Source organism: Macaca fascicularis, chromosome 14 (assembly GCF_037993035.2).
Source record: "Macaca fascicularis isolate 582-1 chromosome 14, T2T-MFA8v1.1".
In the NCBI taxonomy this organism is placed as follows: domain Eukaryota; kingdom Metazoa; phylum Chordata; class Mammalia; order Primates; family Cercopithecidae; genus Macaca; species Macaca fascicularis.
Window position 1 is genome coordinate 42,518,243 of NC_088388.1, and position 26,563 is coordinate 42,544,805.

The 26,563-nt window shown below is 36.6% G+C and overlaps 1 long non-coding RNA gene across 4 annotated transcripts in view; it reads right to left on the reverse strand.

The window, feature by feature from the left end:
* Window positions 1–26,563, reverse strand: part of LOC102139027 (uncharacterized) — a 352,230-nt gene that overhangs the window by 8,277 nt on the left and 317,390 nt on the right. For 3 of the 4 annotated variants that reach the window (XR_010580858.1, XR_012422769.1, XR_010580860.1), the window contains 2 exons: window positions 15,501–15,621; window positions 15,321–15,379 (listed from right to left, as the gene is read on the reverse strand). This is a non-coding gene — a long non-coding RNA (uncharacterized lncRNA). Of the gene's footprint in view, window positions 1–314; window positions 430–15,320; window positions 15,380–15,500; window positions 15,622–26,563 lie in introns of those variants that run through there. The other variant, XR_010580859.1, reaches the window with a different exon arrangement.

Below are 26,563 nucleotides of genomic sequence, written 5' to 3' on the forward strand. Positions count from 1 at the left end.
AAGTGGATGTGTTTATGTGTTCTGAGGTATTTTGGAATGCTAGCATCTCTAAGTGAATCTGGAATAATTAGTATGCTTACCTAATTATTTTCCTTTACTTGTCAACTTTTAATAAGTATTGATTCTTTATGACTTAGACATTATAAGCAGGGCTGGATGTAGGTTATGTGGGGTCTAAAGTTCATACAGCTTGGGGGCTATTTTAAGAAAGAGAATCAAAAATTATAAACAAAATTCAGCATATAAGTTAATATACATTTAGAAAGAAAAAGTAACTTACAGCACAATTTTAAAAAGCAAACTAATAACAGAAACTCAAAAAATAACATTTTATTAATTATCTGTATGTCATACCTCTATAATATAATGTATATTATCTGTATGTTTTTTGATTCCCTTCTGATATGAGTAAAAATTCTGTTTTGTTTCCTGTGGAGATAATAAAAGAAAAATTAATGTTTTATGTAGCATAGTTGGTTGAAATTGTTTTTGTATTTTGATATATATAAAAGCAAGATTCATCTTCTCAAATCATTATATAACTCAAATATTTAGAGTCCCAAAAATTTTGGATATGTTGTCAAATTTGGAAAACCTTTTATAAAAAGTGTCTTAAATATATGAGATATTTGCAAATCTCTGCATATCTGAAAGATCTTTCAAAAAAGAACTCTTGACTCTTTATGTATCAAACCTTGTTTCTGTTCTGCTACACACATAATTCCACTGCGTAGAAAGTGATCATAACAGGTACCTTCATTTTAACCCACCAGCTGAGTTGATCTAGAACAGCAGTGTATTTCTGGACATTCTTACGCCAAAAAATTCCTAACACGTATGGTTATGATTTTGAGCTACATAATTGCATTTCACTAAACTTTATTAAAAGGTATCTTTCATTCACTATCCCTCAGCCAGATCACAAAATTTCTTACAGCTGCTCCATTGGTCCTCAAGAGGAATATGTGGTAAGATGTGATTTGGAGACAGCAGCCTAAACTGCTTATGGTTAAAAATTTTTACAAAAATAATTGGAATACAAAATGGTACAACCACTTTGGAAAACTGTTTAGCAGTTTCTTATAAAACTAAACATGCAATTACCATACTACCTAACAATTATACTACTGTCAAGATAGTGCAAGAACTCCAGAGAGATTTACCTAACTCCAGAAGTATATGTTTGCCTTTCAAAGTAAAATAAGAATCCAGAATTTGGAAACATCTTTAGATCACAAAGCCAGGGACACCAGAGATTTTCTGCCCCTTGGAGAGATGTATTTACATTACAAAGGCTAGAGTGATAACCCAGGAAATTTTCTTAATACTTTATGTACTATTAACTCTTGGGCAAAAATAAACAGGGCATTTTATTTTATGAGACAATCTGGAGGATGAAACGAGAAGAAAGCAGAAGGTGGAGCAGAGAGGAGTGAAGGCTGAAGTTATACAGAAGGAGGGTAAAGCACTCAAAAGAATTGTAAGAAGAACAAGAGCAAAGGGTGATGAAAAAATGTTTGGCAGCTGTCATATATCTTAAAGAAAGCTACAAAAAATAACATCAATTGCAATTTACCAATGATGTAAAATTAAGACAGAGCTAAAAAATGAAGCTGAAGTTTTATTCCAACTGCTAGGAAAAGCAGAGAGTAAGGTAGGAACCAAAGCAGAGCACACATTTCCCAAGAGCAAATGAAAGATGTGATTAAAGACAAGATCACACCAGCATCAGTGATCAAAGAGAGGTGAGTCCAAAGAATACCAATGGCCTGGGCAGAGCAGATGTGCAGCATGGCTTATATGTGCACTGTTTGCTAACTTCATGCTCTTAGGGCTTTCAAAACTGGAAGAAAAATGTCCTAAGTGATTATCATCTTCTCTAGTTCCCTATGGTGCTTCTAGAGAAACCGAGATCCCAAAATACAAAGGAATTTATTCAAAGTCACATTTTACTTTCATCTCATAGTCACGACCTTTGTTAAATCAAGTTTACAGTAAAGCTCCCGCCTTACATATTTTAAGTTCAGCTTAAAGGTTTTTCTGTACATTGTGAATTATAACAAGTGAAGTTGTAAACAGTCTATGGCCTACACTTGTGCCAGTCACTGAGTTTTGACCAATCAAATAGAGCCAACTGTTCAAACGGTGTTCAAATAAGGCAAATGCCGAGCTGTAACCAATCCAGTTGTTTCTGTACCTCACTTCCGTTTTCTGTATGTCATTTTCCTTTTTCTGTCCATAAATCTTCTTTCATCCTATGGCTCCACTGGAGTCTCTGAGCCTCCCCTGGCTCAGAAGGCTGCCAGATTCACAAAAATTGTTCATTGCTCAATTAAACTTCTTTTTTTTTTTTTTTTTTTTTTTTTTGAGACGGAGTCCCGCTCTGTCGCCCAGGCTGGAGTGCAGTGGCCAGATCTCAGCTCACTGCAAGCTCCGCCTCCCGGGTTCACGCCCGTTCTCCTGCCACAGCCTCCCGAGTAGCTGGGACTACAGGCGCCCGCCACCTCGCCCGGCTAGTTTTTTGTATTTTTTTTTTTAGTAGAGACGGGGTTTCACCGTGTTAGCCAGGATGGTCTCGATCTCCTGACCTCGTGATCCGCCTGTCTCGGCCTCCCAAAGTGCTGGGATTACAGGCTTGAGCCACCGCGCCCGGCCTAAACTTCTTTAAATTTACTTTGGCTGAAGTTTTCTTTTATCATCTTGTATTGTTCCAGCATTACCTTTTTCAATTACGGCATAATGTTTTCTATTTTTAATTCAGATTTGAAGTAGGAATAGTTAAAACTATATACACAGATGCCCTCTCTCTCTCTCTCTCACATACACACACACACACACACATACACACACAGACGCACACACACAGGAAAAGGAAGAAAGGACATTTCATTTATAGAAAATGGCTCTTTGCAGTTTGTCATGGTAAGTTAGCATGTCACTTTAGGCAAAGATGTGAAAGGATGTGGTGAATACTGTGCATTAACCTCAAACACCCTCCACCTTCTCAGAGCTATTCAATCCTTTGGAGAAAGACCTCTATAACCTTATACCAACAGTCTAAGATACACTTGGAAGTATTAAGTTGGTGTCACATAGAATATGAAGTATCAATGGCTAAAATGTTCTAGACCATGTAGTTCCTCAAATGGAATTCCTCTATTCTATTTTAACATTTATTTTGGGCTGGGCGTGGTGGCTCACGCCTGTAATTCCAGCACTTTGGGAGGCCGAGGTGGGCGGATCAAGGAGTCAGGAGGTGGAGACCATCCTAGCTAACACGGTAAAACCCCGTCTCTACTAAAAATACAAAAAATGAGCCCGGCATGGTGGCGGGTGCCTGTAGTCCCAGCTACTCAGAGGCTTAGGCGGGAGAATTGCATGAACCCAGGAGGCAGAGGTTGCAGTGAGCCGAGATTGGGCCACTGCACTCCAGCCTGGGCGACAGAGAGAGACTCTGTCTCAAAAACAAAAAACAAAAAAAAAAAAAACAAAAAAAAACCATTTATTTTGTTAATGGATGTTTTATTGACTGTCACTCCATATCCTTTTGTAAAGAAGTGCAATGTGTGTTCTCACTCATAGGTGGGAGTTGAACAACGAGAACACATGGTCACAGGGCAGGGAACATCACACACTGGGGCCTGTCGGGGGTTGGGAGCTAGGGGAGGGATAGCATTAGGAGAAATACCTAATGTAAATGATGAGTTGATGGGTGCAGCAAACCAACATGGCACATGTATACCTATGTAACAAACCTGCACGTTGTATTCAGGTACTCTAGAACTTAATGTATAATTTAAAAAATAAATAAAAAGAAAGAAGTGCAATGTAATTTATGGATGAATACACAAAAATAGCAATAGAAAAAAAAATAGCAATAGAAAGGCTTTCAGAGCAGAAGTCAGGGACTTTTCCTATTACTTGCTATGTGACATTGAATTGCTTCTTAATGTCTATGGGCTCCAAGTTAAAAAAAAATCAGGATAGTGAAATAGATATCCAAGATCTCTACCTATGTCTATATCTATATCACATTCTGTTACCTAGATTTTAAAAAAGCACCTTGGTAACCTGTATATTTACGGCAAGCTTGTAGCTCCTCTTATAACCCTCTCTCTACCCAGCCTCTTCTTTCTACCATCTCTTCTCTTCTTTCCTCCAACCTTCATTTCTCCATCCTCCCCAGCTCCTTCAAGGTGGGGAAAGGGGGAGCAAAAACAACATTGACTTTCTTTTACTATATGGCCAGAAATTGGTCCTTTGTGAAGGAAACTTGTAATAATCGTTTGTATTTGGCCCTTTCGTTAATAGCTTTTTAGGTCAGTGAGAAGATGGATCACAATTTTTACCTAGCCAAATAGCACTCTATGTTTTCACATCAGCCTTAAAGGGCTTTAGGGAAATCTCTTTCCATTTACTGAAGCTATTTTAATAAAAGCCCTTTCTAACCTTTGACAACTCTGGCACAACAACAGGAAAATATTTTGTATCTAAACCCTGGGAAATAATAGATTAAAAACTTAGGGAACCATAAATGATATTTATTGTTAGTAGTATCCAGGGCAATTTTGTTTCTCCACAAACATCAGACTATTTTATCTAAAAAAAAAGAAAAACTGAAAATTAGATCTTACCATCACTGCTTATAAGATGAAGTAGAAAGTTGCATCATTCCTTTACTACAGATTTATTGATTCAGTAAAAGTTGCAGTAATAAGAAAGCTTCAGACACAGTGCTTTGTGACAGAGCCTGTCTAGTAATGAAGCCAACATGTTGCAGAACAAGCTAAGAATGGCAAAAGACTGAGTCCTCCTATGTCATTCAAAGATTCAGATAGGCTTTTCTTAAAGCCTAAAATATCCTTGGACCCTTCAGTTGTGTATATCAAACAATTCCCATTTTTGTTTGGCCAACTTGAGTGATTCATATTATTTGCAATTTTTTAAAGTGCTAAAATAAATCAAGGGTATAATGTGATCAGGTTTATATTTTATAGAGAGAGCACTGTCACTCTGATGCCAGAACAGAAACAGATTGGAGTGGAGAGAATAGGAGAAGGGATACCAAGAAAAAACTAGTTTACAGGAGAAGTCTAATGAGGGTCTAAACTAAAAGCATCTTCTCTGGGAGGAAGGGAAGTTTAATGAAATTAGGGTTTTCTTATTTTATTTCAGTTAGCCCTTCGCCCCCAGAGCTTGGCACATAGATTTATTAATGAATTAATAAACTCAGAGACATATTTAAAAAATAAAAGTTGATGATGGAAGAGGTAGAGATGGTGAAGGTTGGTGAGGAAGTTGTTGAGTAGAATGCTTATGAAGTACTGAAGGTAGCTGGCTGGGTAATATTGGTATTATTGAGTTTGAGAAGGAAGAGTGATTGATGGTTAGTGAATAGGGCTATATAGAATAGCAAATTAAAAATTCAGCTTCCCACACTGTGAAGGCCTTGATTTATGACTTTTGATGTCTTTCATTACTCTTCTATGTCTTCAACTTAAAGCATAATAAAGCAGAATCCCGTATTCACCTATTTAAAATCTTACCTAATCTTCCAGAATTCTTACAAAATGTCCTCATGGGCCAGTAGAATTTTAACAGGTAGTTATGAAAACTTTGGCTCCTTTTGTTTAAGCAGATTCCCTCTTATCCTAATTCAAATGAAAGCTCATATCTTTTTCATGGTGTTCTCTAATAACCTATTTCTCACATCCCATGAATTGCATGCCTTAGTAGCTTTTCTTCCCTGCCAAATTAGTAGCCTAGATCACTCATGTATTCCTTTTGATGTCCTAAGACAATGCTTGGGACCTTTTGGATTTCAGCAAATATTTATTTAGAAAATTAAACAGAAATTTTAAAGTTCTCTCGAATTTCCTCGTTTTGGTCAAACGTACATAGCTCGCCTTTCTTCTTCTTCGTTGTATGAATAGACTCTAGCTTTACAAATGTATCTACAGCCAAACACCTATCAGCACCTACAGGGCTACCAACCTTCTACAAGACAACATCATCTTTTTTGGGGTTTGTTGCATTAGCTCCCCAACTGTTCTCTTGCACTCTTGCCATTCTCAGTCCACAGTCAACACACAGTCCAAAGTGACCATTATAATTTTTAGTTGGCTCAACCAGTGATGTTCTCAACTCACTGCACTATCTTCCCATTAACTCAATGTAGATCCTAAGTCCTTGCAATAGATTACAAAGCACCAAGTGATCTGGTCCACAATTACTTTTCTGACTTTTACCTCCTATCAGTCTCTTTCATAGCTTCCAATACATAGCTTTTGTATCATCTTACTCCTATCTTCAGGAATATTCTTCCAAGTTATATCTAGGTGGCTGACTCTCTCACCTACTTTAGTTTTGTTGTTGTTGCTGTTCTTCTCAACTGTTGTCTTCTGAGTGAGTCCAAATTTAAAATTGCAACTCTCTCTCCATTATATACACAAACTACTTATCTTCTTTCTCTGATCTATTTTTCTCCATTGCATGTACCACCTTGTAAAATACTACAGCATCTTTTTTTTTTTTTTTTTTGGTGAGATGGAGTCTCGCTCTGTCGCCCATGCTGGAGTGCAGAGGCACGGTATCAGCTCACTGCAACCTCTGCCTCCTGGGTTCAAGTAATTCTCCTACCTCAGCCTCCTGAGTAGCTGAGATTATAGGTGCCCACCACCATGCCCAGCTAATTTGTTGTGTTTTTAGTAGAGATTGGGTTTCACCATGGTGGCCAGGCTGGTCTTGAACTCCTGACCTCAAGTGATACACTCACCGTGGCCTCTCAAAGTGCTGGGATTACAGGCATGAGCCACTGCACTCTGCAAAATGCTACAACACTTTTGTGTTCAACCAAAAACCCTCCCTCAAACTTCAGACTCACATATCTAACTATTTACTCTACCCATCCCCTTGGATGTCTAACAGACATCTGAAACTGAACTCCTTTTCTTCTCTTGAAAATGTATACCCTCTCACAGTTATTGCAACTGTTGCCAACATCTCTGAAAAGATGTTTGGGCCAGAACTTGGAAGTCATTCTTGACTTCTCTCTCTTGTGCAAACCACAAATACAATTTACAAGAAATAGTATTGGCCCTGCTACAAATCTATTCAGAATTCTACAACTCCGCAACTCCAGTATACCCACTCTGGCCCGGACACTATCACAACTGACTTGGATGATTTCTATCATGTCTTCTTTTCTTCTATCATTGACTTTCTATAGCCTGTGCTCAATGTAGCAGTCGAAGTGTGTTGTAAAATATGTCAGATCGTATCACTATCAATGAGCCCACTTCATTTAGAATAAAATCCAAAATCTCTATATAGGTTTACAAGGCTATGACCTGGCCTCCTAATGCCACACTGACTTCACCTCTTAGCACTTCTCCCCTCCTAATTCCATAACACTGGTCTTTCTATTTGCTGTTTCCAGAGCCTGCCAGGCACACTCCATTATTAGGGACTTTGTTTTATCTTCCCCCAGATATCTACTTGGCAAATTCTATTATGTTCTTCAAGTCTTTGTTCAAATATCTAACCTGACCATATATTTAATATTGCAAACTTCCCTCACTTAAGCCACACTATGTATTCTTTCTTATAGAACTAATTATGTTCTAATATTAATATTTAACTGGATGGAAGCCCTGTGAACAACAGGATCTTTGTTGGTCTTGTTCATTGATATAACCCAATTTCCTAGAAGAGTACTTCACACAAAATATCCATATCATTGTCTACTGACCATTTGCTTGCTTATTAACAAGGTTGGCACGTTGTGTGACAATCAGGAGAGCTATTCAAATGTATTAGGATTGTGCAGTGAATAGCCTATTGGCCTATTTAGCCTATTGGGCTAAATGCAGAACCCCCCACCCACTTACCCTCACAAAAATGCAGTCTTTATGAGAGTAAGAATTTTTGTCCATTTTCTTCATTTCTATGTCTTTATGTCCTAGAGCAGTTTTCAACACAGAGAAGGTGCTTGATAAGTAATTGTTGGGTAAATAGATAATGGAACAAATGCTCCATTATAAATTATTAGAAGAAAAAAACTGCTCTGAGGTTGATAGCATAGACTTTTTAAATATAATACTGCCAATCACTAATATAGTGAAACAGATACCAGTTATATCTCCCCCATCGCAATCAGTACAGCTCTTTTAAGGAGTTTATGATTCACATTAAGGAGTGAAAATCTAAACCATTGAGCCTTAAATTTATTTCTTCACACTCCAATTTACCTCTTATCGCCATAGGAGAAGAAAAAGAAAAGAAAGATCAAAAATCAAAATGCTTACAGCTGAGCACAAATAGGAATAGGAACAAGAGATAGTCCATGAATTAGGGCCAGAAAAAAAAAAAGGATAAAGTGGAGAGACGTTGTATGCTGGTTCTTTTATATATGCTGGTGTTTGCAAAGAAGATTGTGGATTACATTGTGATTTCCTCTCAAAAGTAAAACCTAAACATAGTAAACATCTAGAAATGACAAGAAAAATCTTTTGCAAAATGAAAAAGGAATTCAGTATACAGCACACACACAGAGAAGAGTTACTTGCAACCTATTATTGTAACTGAATTTCAAAACTTTGAAAAGAAATGGGATCTGCAAGATCTGCTGGTGCTTATTCATGAGCAGGCTTTACTCAGTGAGCAACAACAGGGGCTGCAGGTTTTTGTTTGCATCCATTGATGGGAGTCTGTAAAAAAGTGTGCTTCCAGGATCCTATTCTACACCATCAAGTGTTCAGGCATGCTGCTGTTCCATACTAATCTCTACTAACACCCTGTTTTTAGAAAAACTTTATGGAGGCACAAGTTACACTATATAACATACCAACTATTATATTTATCTAATAATTTATCCCACTCTTAGGGTACTAGTCAATGATGCTTAGTAAATTTACTGCATTGTGCAACCATCACAGCACTCCTGTTTTTCAACATTGTTATTACCCTGATAAGACCCTTCATGCCAGTTTACAGTTAATCCTCATTTCCACTCTCATCCATAGGAATTCATGATCTACTTTTGTCTCTGTACATTATATTATTCTGAACATTGAATATAAATGTAATCATATAACGTGTGGTTTTTTTTGGTCTGACTTCTTTCACTTAGCATAAGACTTTTGAAATTATCCGTGTTGTAGCATGTGTCAGTATTTCATTGTTTTGTTGTTGTTGTTGTTGCCAGATGGTATTCCATTGTATTAACAGACCATATTTTGTTCAATGACAAGTTGATCTACACCTGGGTGGTTTGTACTTTTTGGCTATTGTGAATAATGCTTCTGTGAACACCTGGATGAAGAACATGGACAAAGTTTCTACTCAAACATGCTGGTGGTGAGGAGGAGACAGGCATTTAGATAAATAAAAGTAAAATGCATGATAGAAAATGATAAGTGCTATGAGGAAAAAGAAAAAAGCAGAACAGGGTTAGAGAAGACAATAGTTTGCAGGTGGAATGGAGAGGCAGGTTGCACTAATAAATAACCTGATGTGGTAAAAACCTGGAGTAGAGGTTAAAGGCTTCAAATAAGTTTTCTGGGGAAGGAACAGAAATTGAGAATGTATATGGAATATCAAGAAAAAACAGAAGGTGAGAATATATCTGGCATAAGATCAGTATAAACTGTTAACATTTAGGTCAGTAACAGAGACTGGCTATTATTTTTCTAATTTCAGATCTGCCTCAATTAATGTTAAGACCCTGCACAGATTATTTTGTTTTTTAATATTACTATTTTCTGAACCTTACAATGAGAAATATTGACTAAGATTGTTCAGTTTCTGATATAGTTTGACTGTGGCCCCACCTAAACCTCATCTGAAACTGTAGTTCCCATAATCCCCATGTGTTGTGGGAGGGATCAGGTGGAGATAACTGAACCATGAGGGTGGTTTTTCCCATTCTATTCTCATGATACTGAGTTAGTTCTCAAGAGATCTGATGGTTTTATAAGTGGCTTTTCCCCTACTTCATTCTCACTTCTCTTTCTACCACCATGTGAAGAAGGACATGTTTGCTTCCCCTTCCACCATGATTGTAAGTTTCCTGAAGTCTCTACAGCCATACTGAACTGTGAGTCAATTAGACTCTTTATGAATTACCTTTCCTTTATGAATTACCCAGTCTCAGGTGTGTCTTTATTAGCAGCCTGAGAACGGACTAATACAGTTCCCTTTCAACTAATATATGGATTAGTAATAAAATATTTTTAAAATACCATTGAATATGATATTTGTCTTGAAAAACAGCTATTTCTTTAAAGAACGAATGCGAGCAAATATCCAGTATCTACTTCCCCAAACAACAGGATGGAAAGAGAAAATGAGAACTCAAGAGAGCTGGAAGGAAAATTTAAGATGGTTTCTAACAATTATTAAAAAGCAATTAAATGGTAAGCAGACAAAAGGGAATCCTGTGTCTAAGAAAGAAATCTGGATTACTAGAAATTGCCTGCATTCAGGAAGGCAAGTAGAAGCAGACAATTACTGACTCCTACCTCTTAGATATAAAAATGCTTGAGATATGAACAAATGAGCTTTGGAAATTTTAATTAATCCACGTTTCCTGGCACAGATATGAAGCAATACTGTGAAATGGTTAAGATAAAGGGCCTTAAATGCAGATAAAATTGTTTCAGCCTACAAGTCCATCAGGTACTAGCTGAGTGTTTGGGAGTAAATTGTAAAAGAGATTGAAGCCTCCGTTTTTGTGCCTATAAAATGAAAATGATAATATCAACTTCATAAGATTGTGAGGATTATGTTAAATGCAACATATTCAACATGCCATGAAAAGACACTGGCAAAATCCTGGAACAGAATGCACAATAAACTGTAGAGATTGTTACTGCTATTAATGAGAGAAGTACCCTTGAGAGCATGAGATGCTTCTTGATTCTTCCCCAAAATAGGATTAGTCAGCTTTAGGTTTGTCCCTATTATCTCCAAACTGAAGAAAATTTGAAGATAAAAGGACAATTTGAGCTGCTACATAATCCCCTTCCGCAAATCTCAACTCGTTAATAACAAACACATGAACAGAGTCCCAAGTCCCTCAGTGTACTTTATCTCTTCTAAGGCTATATTGAAAGGAAGGAAGGAAGGAAGGAAGGAAGGAAGGAAGGAAGGAAGGAAGGAAGGAAGGAAGGAAGGAAGGAAGGAAGGAAGGAAGGGAAGGAAGGGAACACAACAGTCTTTGTCTGCCATCTATTCTAGTTCTGTATTTTTTCCTAATCCCCAATTACTTCTTTAGTCTAATTAAGTCTGTAAAGGGCATTGGAGACAGTGGAGCAAAAAGAAATATTCATTTTTGAAGCAAAGCAATTTTTGTTCTCCTTTTCAAAGCACTAAAGTACCTCTCTAAATTCGAGGCTAATGCTGAGTACTTCTCACTGCTGAAGCCAAATCAAGGCATGCCTACAGCTGATCCTGAGTAAATCTCTCATTTTTAAACAGATCAAACTTCAAGGAGCATGGTAGGCTTCAAATATACAGACTAGCATTCAATTTTTAATTCTCAATGAATCCAATGCCCATTTGATTGATAGTTAAATCTTTTTCTATTTCAATGTTTGTCACTCACATGAGCAATTAACAGCATCTTAACATTTGCTACTATTTTATTGGTACATCCCTATGAGAATTCTCAGAGTAATTTTGTAATGACATTTTATTTGTTTTACTTCAAATTACATGGTTATGAGAGTTCTTTTCAGGGTAATGACATTTAGCATGAAAGGTGAATGACAATGAAGGCAAGAATAATGCGAAGTTCAGGCTTGAAGGTGGAAATGAACTTTTTTTCAAGTAACCTAAAAAAGCCAGTGTTGACAAAATGTAGGGGGTAAGAGGAAGAGAGGTAGAAAGGGGTATAGAGGGAGGTAGAGGTTAGATTATTAGTGCTGCTGTGAAGGGAATGAACTTTATCAGGGAGACCAGTTGGGAAGACATTACACTTGTGAGCATGAGAGTTTGGTGGTGGTTTTGTCAAAGGTGGAAGTAGTGGAGAGGAAGAAAAATATATTGATTGGGGTATGATCCCAGATAGAATTATTAGGGTTATTAATGGATTGGAATAGGGAAAGTGAGATAAAACGAGAATTTAAGGATGACTCCTAGATTTGGGAGTCAGCAAATTGTTTGACAGTGATGCCATTTACTGAGATACAGAAGACTGATTTAGAAGCAGATTTAAAAATTGCAGAGTGGCCATATTCATCCTGCTACCTCCCAGCATTTTAAAGGATAACTGAAGTGTAATTAGGCTATCGACATTATGAATTCACACATTTAACTAATGTAAAACAACATTAATTCACTGGTTTGAGTTTGTAACTATGAAATACACTTATCCCTGTATCGCCACCCTGAGAGGCATGATTTCAAGATGATTAAAATGGTCCTTGTACTAGGCTTCCTTCTTTTCCAGCTTTGCTATGCTTATCTCAATGACCCTGAACTAATTCTTAGTCTTTTCATTCCTCAATTTTTTCACCTATAAAATAAAAATGTTAATAGACTGTGCTTCACCAGGTAAGATTAAACATGTTAATACCGGATACCTCAGAACAGTGCCTGGCCCAAAGGATATGCTTAAAAATATTTTTATTGTAAATAAGAAATCCCTCATCATGAGTATCTATTAACTGCCATATGGCAGGAAATGGAATAATGTTCTTGTGGATTTGTCCTCTGTTTGCTCAGGTGGTAGTACCTAAGGGCTTTACTCACTGCTCGGTCCCTGCTCGGCCTATGACAGATATACTATGGTAATGTTTTCTAGATAACATCCTTATTTAATTATAAAAATATCTTGCACTGAATGATTAATTCCCATATGCTGGTAAGGAATGTTTATACATAATTTAATTTATCTCAAGAATTCCATGAAACAAGTTTTGTAAACCCCTTTTCACAAATAAACTGAAGCTTAGAGAGGATAAAAAAATTGACACAAGCAGACACAACCAGTAACTGACTAGGCTTGGTACTGTATTCAAAACTATATAAATGTGAAATTGTGCTTTAATCATTTCCTGACCATCTCCAGTTAATTCTGAAATCCCAGTTCTCACATAGCAGTAGACAATTTATAATGTTGTTAGAGGGGTGATAGTATTCATTTCTTCTCTCTATTAAAATGACCACACCCCCCTCTGAGACATTTCCTCCCAAATACCTGTCATTTCTAGACCTCTGCTGAGGCACTTTCTCTCAATCAGCTCACTCACCACTTACCCTATGGCAGAATTTCCCACAGTGTCTGTGATATCTCACAGGTTGACCTTCTTATCACTGTTTCCTTCTTCCTTGAAAGAAGCATATGGCTTCACTTCATTCTGAGTCTTTTTCATACATCCCAGCTCTAAGACTAGTGTTCAAGACCCCTCGAACTGTGTTGGAGATGGTCTTCCTAGTACCCATGCATCCACATTCCAGAAGAATCAACAGAGCCTTTTAAATCTGCAAAGTTACAAAAGCTCATGTGTTCAGGACAGAAAACTGAGGTCTAGAAAAACTATTTTCTGCAAAGGCAGACAGGGGAGCCTAGTTCTCTGTTCTTTCTTTCTTCCCTTTTTTTTTTTTTTATTTTTTATTTTTTGTTACTTTTTGGAAACATAGTATTCAAGTTCAGTAGATTGCATTTAGAATCAATTAGCCTAATTACTAATTTTCTCAAAGTGTAGCAAAGTGGATAGAGCTTGAATGCTTATACTTTGTTGTCCTTCCTTCCCACCCGCCACACACCTCTAAAGAACAAATGAATTTTTTCAGTGTTACCTATCAGAAGACAGAATAAAATCATAGAGATATAAATCTCTACTTTTAGGAGCAAAATGCTTAAATACTGAAGCACTATTTAAAAATTCATGATATAGGGAGCAGATGGAAAGGGCAGAGTTGGGGAAAGACTGAATATGGCTCTGGGAGGTAAGAATGGAGTTAGAAGAAGAATGTGTCAGCCTTAAAATGAATGTTTTGGTGTTGCAACAGGGATTCTCAAAGACAGGATGAAAAAGTAAAGGATAGTGGGAGTTCTGAGATGTGGTAGGATAGAGTGACTTATATGCATTTTTAAGATCATATGCAATATTAGAATATCATTGTATAACTTAAAAATTATAATGCTCAAAATACAAATTACAGAATGTAGAGCTTAGAGAATTCTTGGCTGATGATGCATGGTTTAAATAAAGATTGAGAAATATTGCTTTAGAAATTCGATGTACTCAGCTAATTAAACGAATATATAAATAAATCATTTGGTTAAAAGTTGTCATAGAGTACATTTTTCTGCTCATAATAGGAAATGTTATAAATTGCTCAGCAGTATCCTTTTGAGAAATTATGACTCTTAAAAGAGAAGGAATAAAGAAAAAATTAAAGGCATAAGTCTTTAAAATCCTTTTATCCTAAACTACTGCCCCACGCTGCTTGCACTTAGTATGATAAATGATTGCTGATTATGTGAATAAAGTCAATTGAACAGAAAAGGAAGGCAATTGTGTCATACATGCTTGGAATATGTCTTATGAAACAGCTTGGTTTTTGACAATGACGGTATCTATTGAGATAATTTTCTGCGATTATCAATAGATCTGAAAGTTCAATTCTGTTTTTCAGTTTTAAGGCCTGGTGAGCTACATAGCACATTATTAAGACGCTAAATACTTCACTTGAGACTCTCAGGGTGAATTCTGGTTCTTCAACTTGCCTGCTCTGTGATCTTGGTGAATTTACTTCAGCTTCTAACCCTGAGTTTCTGATACACAATATGCAGAGTGATAGCAACAACCTTATAAACTGGTAGTAAGATGAATGGAACTAATGCAAGTAAGGTATTTACCACAGTGACTATACAAAGAAAATTCTCAAAAATGCTAACAGTTTTTACCATCTACTTGCTTTTCTCCTTCACATGTACCTTGCTTATTCCAATAACATGGAGAAAATATTGTGGCTCATGTATTTTTGTCTTCCTGTAAAAGCAGCATTATCTTGTGATAAGTGTACCACTTGAAGTTAGAATATCTAGTGTTTAAATTCTGGGTCCACAATTTACTAATTGGATGAGAATGGGAGAGCCATTTAACTTTTGTGAGTCTTGATTTTTTCATTTGTACAGGATTTATTGAGAATTAACTGACCTGTAAATTACTGGCAAATGCCAAGGAGATTTCTTTCTCCTTTTATTTAGTCTTTCTTCCCTAAATATCGTTGTTATTACAATATAAATAATTGTTCTAAAGGTTTAATATTTTAAAATTTGGAACTCATAAAATTCCAAAGGAACTAACCTTTTTTTATTCCAATGCAGAAGTTGTAACATTCTGAGTTGCTGTAACATTCTGAGTTGCTGCAACAAGAACACAGAATAATATGCAAGGCAACTATATTACGTAAGGATAACATCAGTGATTATACCAAATAAGCCCCCCAAAGTCAATGATTTACATAACAAAAATTTATTTTCTCACTCAAAATACAATTAGCGTTCCCAACCAGTGGAAAGACTCTTCTAACAGGGATTTCAGGGAGTTACACTCATTTCATCTTCGGGCCGCTGACATATTCTCACGTTGCCATGCTCATCTGCATCTAGAAAAAAAAAAAAAAAGGAAAAGTAAAGTATAAGAGAACTATGTAGAGATTATTTTTTGTGAGTCAAGCTAGAACTTAGTCATATAGTCATAACTAAGTAGGGGAGCGATAGAACATCCATTTCACCTGGGTTTCAGATAACACTTTTTAACATTTTATATTGAGTTACAAGAGTCTATGATGTATTCAGGATACGTCCTTGGTTAAGCATATGAATTGCAAATGTTTTTTCCCTATGGTTTGACTTTTCTTCGTCTTTACAGTGAAGTTTGACGTAGGGAAGATCTTAATTTTTATGGATTCCTATTTATCAATTTTTTGGTCTATGCCATTTTTATATTCATTCTAAAATATTTGGTTACCATAGATCGTGTAGTTATTTTTCTATATTTTCTATGGGAAGTTTTATAGTTTAAGCATTTACGTTCAAGTCTATCTTATCTGTTGATGTGAAGAAGGATTTGGGGTACTTTTTTATATTTAATTTTGCACCACTGTATTTGTCCATTTTCACTCTGCTGATAAAGACATACCTGAGACTGGGTAATTTACAAAGGAAAAGGTTTAATGGACTCACAGTTTCACATGGCTGGGGAGGCCTCACAAACGTGGTGGAAGATGAATGGCATGTCTTACAATGACAACAGACGAGAGAAAAGAGAGCCAAGTGAAAGGATAAACCCCTTATAAAATCATCAGATTTCATGAAACTTATTCACTACCACGAGAACAGTATGGGTTTGTTACATATGTATACTTGTGCCATGTTGCTGTGCTGCACCCATCAACTCGTCAGCACCCATCAACTCGTCATTTACATCAGGTATAACTCCCATTGCAATCCCTCCCCCCTCCCCCCTCCCCATGATAGGCCCCGGTGTGTGATGTTCCCCTTCCCGAGTCCAAGTGATCTCATTTTTCAGTTCCCACCTATGAGTGAGAACATGTGGTGTTTGGTTTTCTGTTCTTGTGATAGTTTGCTAAGAATGATGGTTTCCAGCTGCATCCATGTCCCTACAAAGGACACAAACTCATCCTTTTTGATGGCTGCATAGTATTCCATGGTGTATATGTGCCACATTTTCTTAATCCAGTCTGTCACTGATGGACATTTGGGTTGATTCCAAGTCTTTGCTATTGTGAATAGTGCCGCAATAAACATACGTGTGCATGTGTCTTTATAGCAGCATCATTTAGAATCCTTTGGGTATATACCCAGTAATGGGATGGCTGGTTCATATGGTACATCTAGTTCTAGATCCTTGAGGAATCGCCCTACTGTTTTCCATAATGGTTGAACTAGTTTACAATCCCACCAACAGTGTAAAAGTGTTCCTATTTCTCCACATCCTCTCCAGCACCTGTTAAAGTCAGACTTTGATTCCTTTCAACCACATTTCCCTGTCCCTCTTTTACCTTCATAAGAGTAGCATTGAATTTATGGGTTTCTTTTGTTTAACTTCCAGATATGGTTTATTTTGAAGAATGAATTTCATTCATGAAGATAAAAGTTTGAAGAACAGAGACTATTGAGCTAAGATACATGTATATGTCTATAGACTTTTTAATTTTATTTTCTTTCTTGCTGTCAGTTATTCCTTATCACTTCTTCTATTATTAGATGTCTGACTCTATCAGAGCTTTTCTTTCCATATTGCTTCTAGTTTGCAAATTCTGAACTGCTGTGAGACAGAAAATCATATATATGTGCTACTGATTAGAATTCAAACATCCGAGAAAATTCCTTAAAAAGAAAAGGCAAAGATTTAAGAGCTTTTAAAAATACTCAGAGATATGCACAAATAATTACAATGATTATAATGATTTTTTTGTAATTATGCCTGTGCATTATGGTTTTCCTCCTAAGCATTAAGCTCAATGTGAATAGATACTATGTCTGCTATTTTTTTAAATTGTAGATCTTGTGCTTGGCACACACAAAAAATCAATGTTTCTGTTAGACTGGATTCTATAGAGTTGAGATTATTTTAAAAATTCAGTAAAGACTTGCCTCATTTCTGTAAGTTTTCAAAATATTGAGACACATATCAGAATAAGTAAATGTCACATTGGCAGACTTTGTTTTTATTCCAGTGATGTTCCTATTGTTGACAACATTTTTAGAATAATTCCTCAGTTGTGGAAAATCTTTATTATATGATTGTAGATTTGCTATTAAGATTAGGCAAACATCATTCTCTACTCAATGCTAGAGACTATAGTGAATACTAAAATTGGATAAAACATTAAAATGAGGTTTGAGGTATGACAATAAAGATTTTGATATTTACAGGTTTCTATAACTTTACTTTGACTTAAAAATAACCCCAGATGTTACTAAACAAAAAAGGACTGTATGAGTTTGCAAGGTGGGTTACTTAGATAAATGTATTCAAAATCTACTTGGATATATAAGTGATAGATAGAAGTTATGTTTTAAATAATCTGACTACTATGTAAATTCTCAGTTATACTCTGAAATTGTCTCCAAAGGTTTAGATTACAAGTTACCAAATTTAAATATTTTATATAAATAGAGAAAATCTCCTTGTATTAGGGTTCTCTAGAGGGACAGAACTAATGGGATATATATACATATATATATATCCTTTTGATATATATATCATATATATATATACTTCTGATATATATATAACTGATATATATAATAACTGATATATAACATATATAATAACTGATACATATATATATGAGTTTATTAAGTAGTATTAACTCACACAATCACAAGGTGCCACAGTCGGCCGTCTGCAAGCTGAGGAGCAAGGAAGCCAGTCCGTCCCAAAGCTCCAAACTCCCAAGGAGTTCGGAGTCTGATGTTTGAGGTCAGGAAGCATCCAGCACAGGAGAAAGATGCAGGCTGGAGGCTAAACCAGTCTAGCATTTATTTATGTATGTATGCATGTATGTATTTATTTATATTTTACTATAAATTATGGGATACATGTGCTGAACGTGCAGCTTTATTACTTAGGTATACATGTGCCATTGTGGTTTGCTGTGCCTATCAACGCATCTAGGTTTTAAGCTCCGCATGCATTAGGTATTTGTCCTAATGCTATCCCTCCACTTGTTCCTCAACCCCCGACAGGCCCCAGTGTGTGATGTTCCCCTACCTGTGTCCATGTATTCTCACTGTTCAACTCCCACTTATAAGTGAGAACATGCAGTGTTTGCTTTTCTGTTCCTGTGTTAGTTTGTTGAGGATGATGGTTTCCAGCTTCACCCATGTCCCTGCAAAGAACATGAATTCATTCCTTTTGATAATTGCATAGTATTCCATGGTGTATCTGTGCCACATTTTCTTTAGTCTACCATTGATGGGCATTTAGATTGGTTCCAAGTCTTTGCTATTGTAAATAGTGCTGCAATAAACATACATGTACGTGTGTCTTTATAGTAGAATGATTTACAGTCCTTTGGGTATCTACCCAGTAATGGGATTGCTGGGTCAAATGGTATTTCTGGTTCTAGATCCTTGAGGAATCACTGTCTTCCACAATGACTGAACTAATTTACACTCCCACCAACAGTGTAAAAGTGTTCCCAGTTCTCCCAACAGTTTAGCCTTTTCATGTTTTTCTGCTTGCTTTATATTCTACCTGCACTGGCAGCTGATTAGATGGTGCCCACCCAGATTAAGGGTGGGTCTGCCTTTCCCACCCCAATGACTCGAATGTTAATCTCCATTGGCAACATGCTCACAGACATACCCAGAATCAATACTTTGCATCCTTGAATCCAATCAAGTTGACACTCCAATCAACTTGCCAATGATTGACAACTTGCCAATGATTAACAATCCAATCAAGTTGACACTCAGTAGTAACCATCACATACTTCTTCAGCAATATGCCCAAGATATAAACAAGAAAGATATGACATTTTTTCTTTTTATTAAAATTGTATACTTTGGCAAGGGCTAAATTACTTAGGTATATTAAACAGATATTACTAATACAATAGTAGCAAGACATGCATAAAATGTGCTAAGTTATGCAAGGTTGAAATACTTATGTTCTGTATATACTGTATAAGTAACTAGATGTGAAGCTAGCTCCCTTGGAGTGCTTTAGGCAGTTATTTAAAGAAAAACCAGATAAACTGCTGTCTGGGCCCAGGCTATTTTGTCTTGATGTAGGGTTGCCAGATTTATCAAATAAAAATATAAGACACCCAGTTCAATCTGAATTTGAGATAAACAATGGGTAATTATTTATAAAATAAACATTTTATTTATAAATGTAATATAGTTTTATAATATATAATATTTGGGATATATTTATGCTAGTCATTCACTATGTATCTCAAAATCATATTTAACTGAGCACACTACATTTTATCTGACAATCATATATTTTAAGTTTTACTGAGACATAATTCACAAAAAATTAATCCATTTTTACTATATAATTCAATGGTTTTTAGTATATTCAGAATTTTAAAACCATCACCACAATTAATTTTAGAACACTTTGTCACCATAAAAATAACTCTATACTCATTAGCTGTCAATCCTCCTCCTCACACATGTCCCCATTAGTGGTGGCCCCAGGCAATCACAAATCTACATTCTATTTCTAGATTTGCTTATTGTGGGTATTTTAAATAAACAGAATAATAAAATATGTAATCTTTTATAACTGTATCTTTTTATTTACCATAATATTATCAAGGATTTTTTTCTTTTATAACATGTAGCAGTATATTAGTACTTTATTCACTTTATTGTTAAATAATATTCTACCATATGGATTAACCACATTTTATCCATTAATCAGTAGATGGACATTTGAACTGTTTCCATTTTTCCTATTACAAATAATGCTGTCATAAATTTTATGTAAAATTTTTTGTTAAGAGTGGAAATTCTGGTTCACATGATAACTCTATTTTTAATTTTTTGAAGAACTGACAAGGTTTTTTCCAAAGTAACGGCACCATTTTAAGATTTTAAGTCCCCACTGGTAAGCGTAATTATTATAATTTCTTCATATCCTCACAAACACTTATTATCTATCTATTTGATTATAGTCATTCTATTGATTGTGAAGTGGTATTTTATGTCAATGTCTATTTTGTCTGATACTATGATAACTACTCTAACTGTTTTAGAGTTGTTTACATGATAGTGTTTTTCCATCTTTTAACTTTCAATCTATTTATATATTTGATTGTTTTTCCTATAGACAACATATTGTTGGATCTTGGTTTTTTACGCACTGTGCTGATCTCATTCATTAATGATTACAGGCACACACTGCCAAGACCAGCTAATTTTTGTATTTTTGTAGCAATGAGGTTTTGCCATGTTGACCCGGCTGTTTTTGAACCCCTAACCTCAGGTGATCCACCAGCCTTGGCCTCCTAAAGTGCTAGAATTACAGGTGTGAGCCACCATGCCAGGCCTATAATTGCTATTTCTTTATTGATATTCTCTATTTGATGAGACCATGTCATTATATATTCCTTTACTTCTGTAAACATGGTCTACTTTAATTCTTCAGCTATATCTTTAAATAGCTGCTTTGGCTAGGTCTAACAACTGTGCCCTCTTTCATACAGATTCTGTCACCTTTTTTCCTGGCATATAAGGAAAACTTTACTACTTCTTTGCAGGTCTCATAATTTTTTGTTGAAAACTGGACTTCTAGGAAAAAGTGTTCCAGCAACTCTGGATACTTATCTCCCTCTCTGAGGTTTGGTTTTGTTGTTGGTTCCTTGTTTGCTTGTCTGTTAGTTTAGCGACTTGACTGGACTATTTCAGTTAAGTCTATTTCATATGTAGGGTAAAGCCTCCATTTATTCTCCTCAGAGAAGGAGTGGGTCATGCACAGCAGCATTCCATCATGAAATGGAAGCGGTATATATGTGATCGGGCTCAAGCAGGTCCTGAAGGCACAAGTAGGTTATATGAGGAAGTGGCTCAAATGCCCATAGTCTCCACTCCTGCCACCCTGCCTTCTCTCCCTAGCCTGTACTGATGGCCTCATGGGGAGTTCCCTATGATCAGTTGACAGAAGAAGAGAAGACTAAGGCCTGGTTCACAGATATTTTTGCATGATATGCAGGCACCACCTGAGAGTGGACAGCTGTAGCACTACAGTCCCTTTCTAGGACATCCCTGAAGGACGGTTGTGAAGGGAAACCTTGCCAGTGGGCAGAACTTCAAACAGTTCACCTAGTCGTCTACTTTGCATGGAAGGAGACATGGCCGGATGTGTGATTATATGCCGATTCATGGGCTGTAGCCAATGGTTTGGCTGGATGGTCAGAGACTGGGAAGAAGCATGATTGGAAAATTGGTAACAAAGAAATTTGGGGAAGAGGTATGTGGATGAATCTCTCTGAGTGGTCAAAAACTGTGAAGATATTTATATCCCATATGAGTGCTCATCAATGGGTGACCTCAGCGGAGCAGGAGTTTAATAATCAAGTGGATAGAATGACCTGTTCTTAGTCTCTTTCCCCAACCACGCCTGTCATCGCTCAATGCCCCATGAACAACGTGGCCATGGAGGCAGGGATAGAAGTTACACATGGGCTCAGCAACATGGACTCCCACTCACCAAAGATGACTTGGATAAGCCCACTGCTGAGTGCCCAATTTGCCAGTAGCAGAGACCAATACTGAGCCCTCAATATGGCACCATTTCTCAGCATGATCAGCTAGCTACCTGGTGGTAGGTTGATTATATTGGACCTCATCCATCATGGAAAGAGCAGAGGTTTGTCCACACTGGAAGAGACACTTACCCCGGATATGGGTTTGCCTATCCTGCATGCAGTGCTTTTGCGAAGACTACCATTCATTGACTCACGGAGTGCCTTATCCACCGTCATGGTTTTCCACACAGCATTGCCTCTGACCAAGGCATTCACATTACGGCTAAAGAAGTGCAGCAGTGGGCTCATGTCCATGGAATTCACTGGTCTTACCATGTTCCCCATTATCCTGAAGCAGCTAGATTGACAGAATGGTGGAATGGCCTTTTGAAGTCACAATTACACCACCAACTAGGTGACAATACCTTGCAGGGCTGGGACAAAGTCCTCCAGAAGGCCATGTATGCTCTGAATTAGCATTCAATATATGGTACTGTTTCTCCCATAGTCAGGATTCATGGGTCCAGGAATCAAGGGGTGGAAGTGGAAGTGGCGCCACTTACCATCTCCCACAGTGACCCACTAACAAAATTTTTGCTTCCTCTCCCCACAATATTACGTTCTGCTAGCCTAGAAGTCTTAGTTCCAGAGGAAGGAATGCTGCCACCAGAAATCACAACAGCGATTCTATTAAACTGATAGTTAAGATTGCCATTTGGACACTTTGGGCTCCTCCTACCTTTAAGTCAAAAGGCTAAGAAGGGAGTTACAGCGTTGACTGGTGTGATCAACCCAGACTATCAAGACGAAATCATTCTACTACTCGACAACAGAGGTAAGGAAGAGTACACATGGAATACAGGAGATCCATTAGGACATCTCTTAGTATTACCATGCCCTGTGGTTGAGGTCAATGAGAAACTACAACGGCCCAATCCAAGCAGGCCTAAAAATGACCCAGACCCTTCAGGAGCAAAGGTTTGGGTGACTCCACAAGGAAAAAAAAACACACTAAACCATGACCTGCTGAGGTGCTTGCTGAAGGCAAAAAGAATACAGAATGGGTAGTAGAAGAAGGTAGTCATCAATACCAGCTACGACGTGACCAGCTTCAGAAATGAGGACTATAATTGTCATGATTCTTTCTCCCTTCTTTTGTTAAAAACTTGTTTGTGCATGTATACACTTGTACTAAGAAAATATCTTCATTTTATTTCCTTTATCTTTTGTCATGTGACATAAGATTTATTGACTTCATGTCGGCATCTAAGTATTGTTAACATTGTGTAATAGTATTTGTGTTGAAGACTGTTGTTTTCCAGCTGTACCCAGGATAGTTGTATTATGTGAGTTGTAATTACGACCTTATTGTCTTTATTATTTGAAGATTATGATCTCAGGAGATGTGTGTGGATTCAATTTGACAAGGGGTGAACTTGTGATGGTTAATACTGACTGTCGACTTGATTGGATTGAATGATACAAAGTATTGATCCTGGGTGTATCTATGAGGGTATTGCCAAAAGAGATTAACATTTGAGTCAGTGGGCTGGGAAAGGGAGACTCACTCTTAATCTGGTGGGCACAACCTAATCAGCTGCCAGTGAAAACAAAGCAGGTAGAAAAACGTAAAAAGGAGATATGGGCCAAGCATCCCAGCCTTCATCTTTCTCCTGTGCTGGATGCTTCCTGCCCTCAAACACCAATTCCAAGTTCTTCAGTTTGGGGACTCGGACTGGCTCTTCTTGCTCCTCAGCTTGTAGACAGCCTATTTTGGGACCCTGTGATCATATAAGTTAATACTTAATAAACTCTATCTATCTATCTATCTATCTATCTATCTATCTATCTATCTATCTATCCATCCTATTAATTCTGTTCCTCTAAGAGAACCCTAATACTGCATTTCCCTTCCTTCCTACTTTGGGAGTCTCCCACTGTCTGTTGTTTTCATCTTTATGTCCATGTGTCCCCCAGTTGTTTAGCTCCCACTTATAAGTGGTGGTTATTTGATTTTCTGTTTCAGAATTATTATTTTGAAAAGTCCATCAGCCTTTTCTCCCTTCAGAGGCATGACCTATAGCCACTTTAACTGTATCCTCTTTTTCTTGTTTGACTTCTGTTTCTCTCTTTTCTACATCACAAATATCTGTTTTTTATTCAAAGCAAGTAAACTATAATTCTGTCTCACCTCATATCACTCAAACTGTAATAACCAACATAATAAATGAGAAGGGTTATTGAAAAGATGACTTTCTTTTTCTAATAAAATGTATATGGTTAACTCTGATAACAGCCACATTTTCTTTCTCTGTTAAGTGGATATTTTCCTTGAGTACTAATAACTATTTATGACTCACTAATATAGTTTATTAGGTGAATGGGAAATTTGAAGTATATTAGAGTGAAGGCAATATGGAAATAAATAAGGCATGGTCCTTACCTTCAAACAACCCACATTGTTAGGAGGGAAATAGTTACATGCACCATTAACTATTAATAAGATAATGTATAAGAATGAGCAATGTAAGGTACTTTTAAAAAGCCTTATTCTAGAGGCTTCTGAATAAGATGTCTTGTTATTATTGTGTGGCCACATTTTAAACTGTATTTTTAGTTCCGATATTCAATAGATACAATTTTAATGTGATGAAAAATGCAAAACATACATCTCCAAGCCCCAAAACCTGAAAATGTGGATGTTCTGGATTCTGGTGTTCCAGTAAAAAAAGCTCCACTTTTGTAGTATGATGGAATATTGGAATATAGATTGCATATGAAGCATATTGCTTGAGAATAGCTGCTGACATGGGTGTTTTAAACCAGAGATTAAGGCTAGCAATATTTCCTCAGTGGCTGAGGAAAACAGTTTCAAAGCCAGGACATTAGCAATTTTGTCTTGTCTTAGTGATTGCAGAACTATATTATAAGATACAAGATAGATATTTCAAGTAGTGATCCTATCAAGACTAGGTAGGATAACTATACATCTCTAGAGTTTTTAACAAGTTTGAGAAGGAGAAGAAAAAGCCAGTAAAGATGAAAATGAGTTATAAACACAATTCCAAAGCATTTTTAAAGCAGAAAATTAAAAAAAAAATAGACTAAGAAACATAGCTAACAAAATGCAATAGAGACTTTCACTTTCATCCAAGATACAGAAGCAGGGACTCGATTTAGCCTCCTAATCAAAACAATTAAAACACTAGAAAAATATATATGCATGGCTTTCTAGACATTGGCTATCAGGCATTGAAGGATAGTGATCTCTGAGAAATGGAAAATAAAGGCAGTAAGACTGAGGATTGCTCCTATCTACTTTATTGTAAAAGTTTCTAGGAAGCAGCACCAGAAAAGGGAACCCAGGCAGATCCCAGCAGACTCCATTCAGTTGAAGAGACAGAGCAGAGTCTGAGAAGCCAAAGGAACTAGCATTTGCAGAGCATAGTACTACAGAGACACAGCTGCAAGAAGCAATAGTGTTCCAGAGGTCTACTAAAAGACCTCTCTTGACTATTCAGCTAAGTACTTAACAACACATGATGTGAGAGAACTGCTAGAGGTGGAGAAAAAAGAATGCAAAGTGATCAGAGGTTGATATGTGAAACTATTTTTTATGACCTAAGAATCTGTTTACATCGATGCTAACTGAAATCTTTCCTTATCTGTGACATTCAGTGAATTTCCTTATCTGGGAAATTTTGCTGTGTGTTTTTATTAACTGTATAAATTTAAGGGATGTAAGTTCAGTTTTGTTGCATGAATATATTGCACAGTGGTGAAGTCTATTTTAATGTAACCATCCCTTTTATATGTCCATTATGTCCATGAAGTAATTTCTAATCCCTCACCCCCTCCCATCCTTCTGATATCCAGTGTCTGCTATTCCACATTCTATGTCCATGTGTACACGTTATTTAGCTTCTATTTATAAGTGAGAACACGCAATATTTGACTTTCTGTTTCTGAGTTGTCCACTCACCATGCATTAAATCCATGCCATGGGTTTACAGAGTAAGGCCGTAATTCAAGTCAATATAGATGGTAGGCTATCTACAGAGACAGTATTGTCTCTGTTCCTTTCATAACTACATTTTGGATCTCTATTAACTATCTTTCATACCCTTATCCTTCTCTTAAATTACTTCAATGTTTTAGTCCCCTTCTTATATTTCCTGGGTAATTCTCCCAAGTTTCTCCTTCACAGCACCAACTTTATTTTTTCTAAGTTTATTTTTTTCTGCTACTAATGCAATCTTAAATTTTTCTAATAAAATTGTTATGCTATTTTTAAAAATATGTTTTCTAATTTATT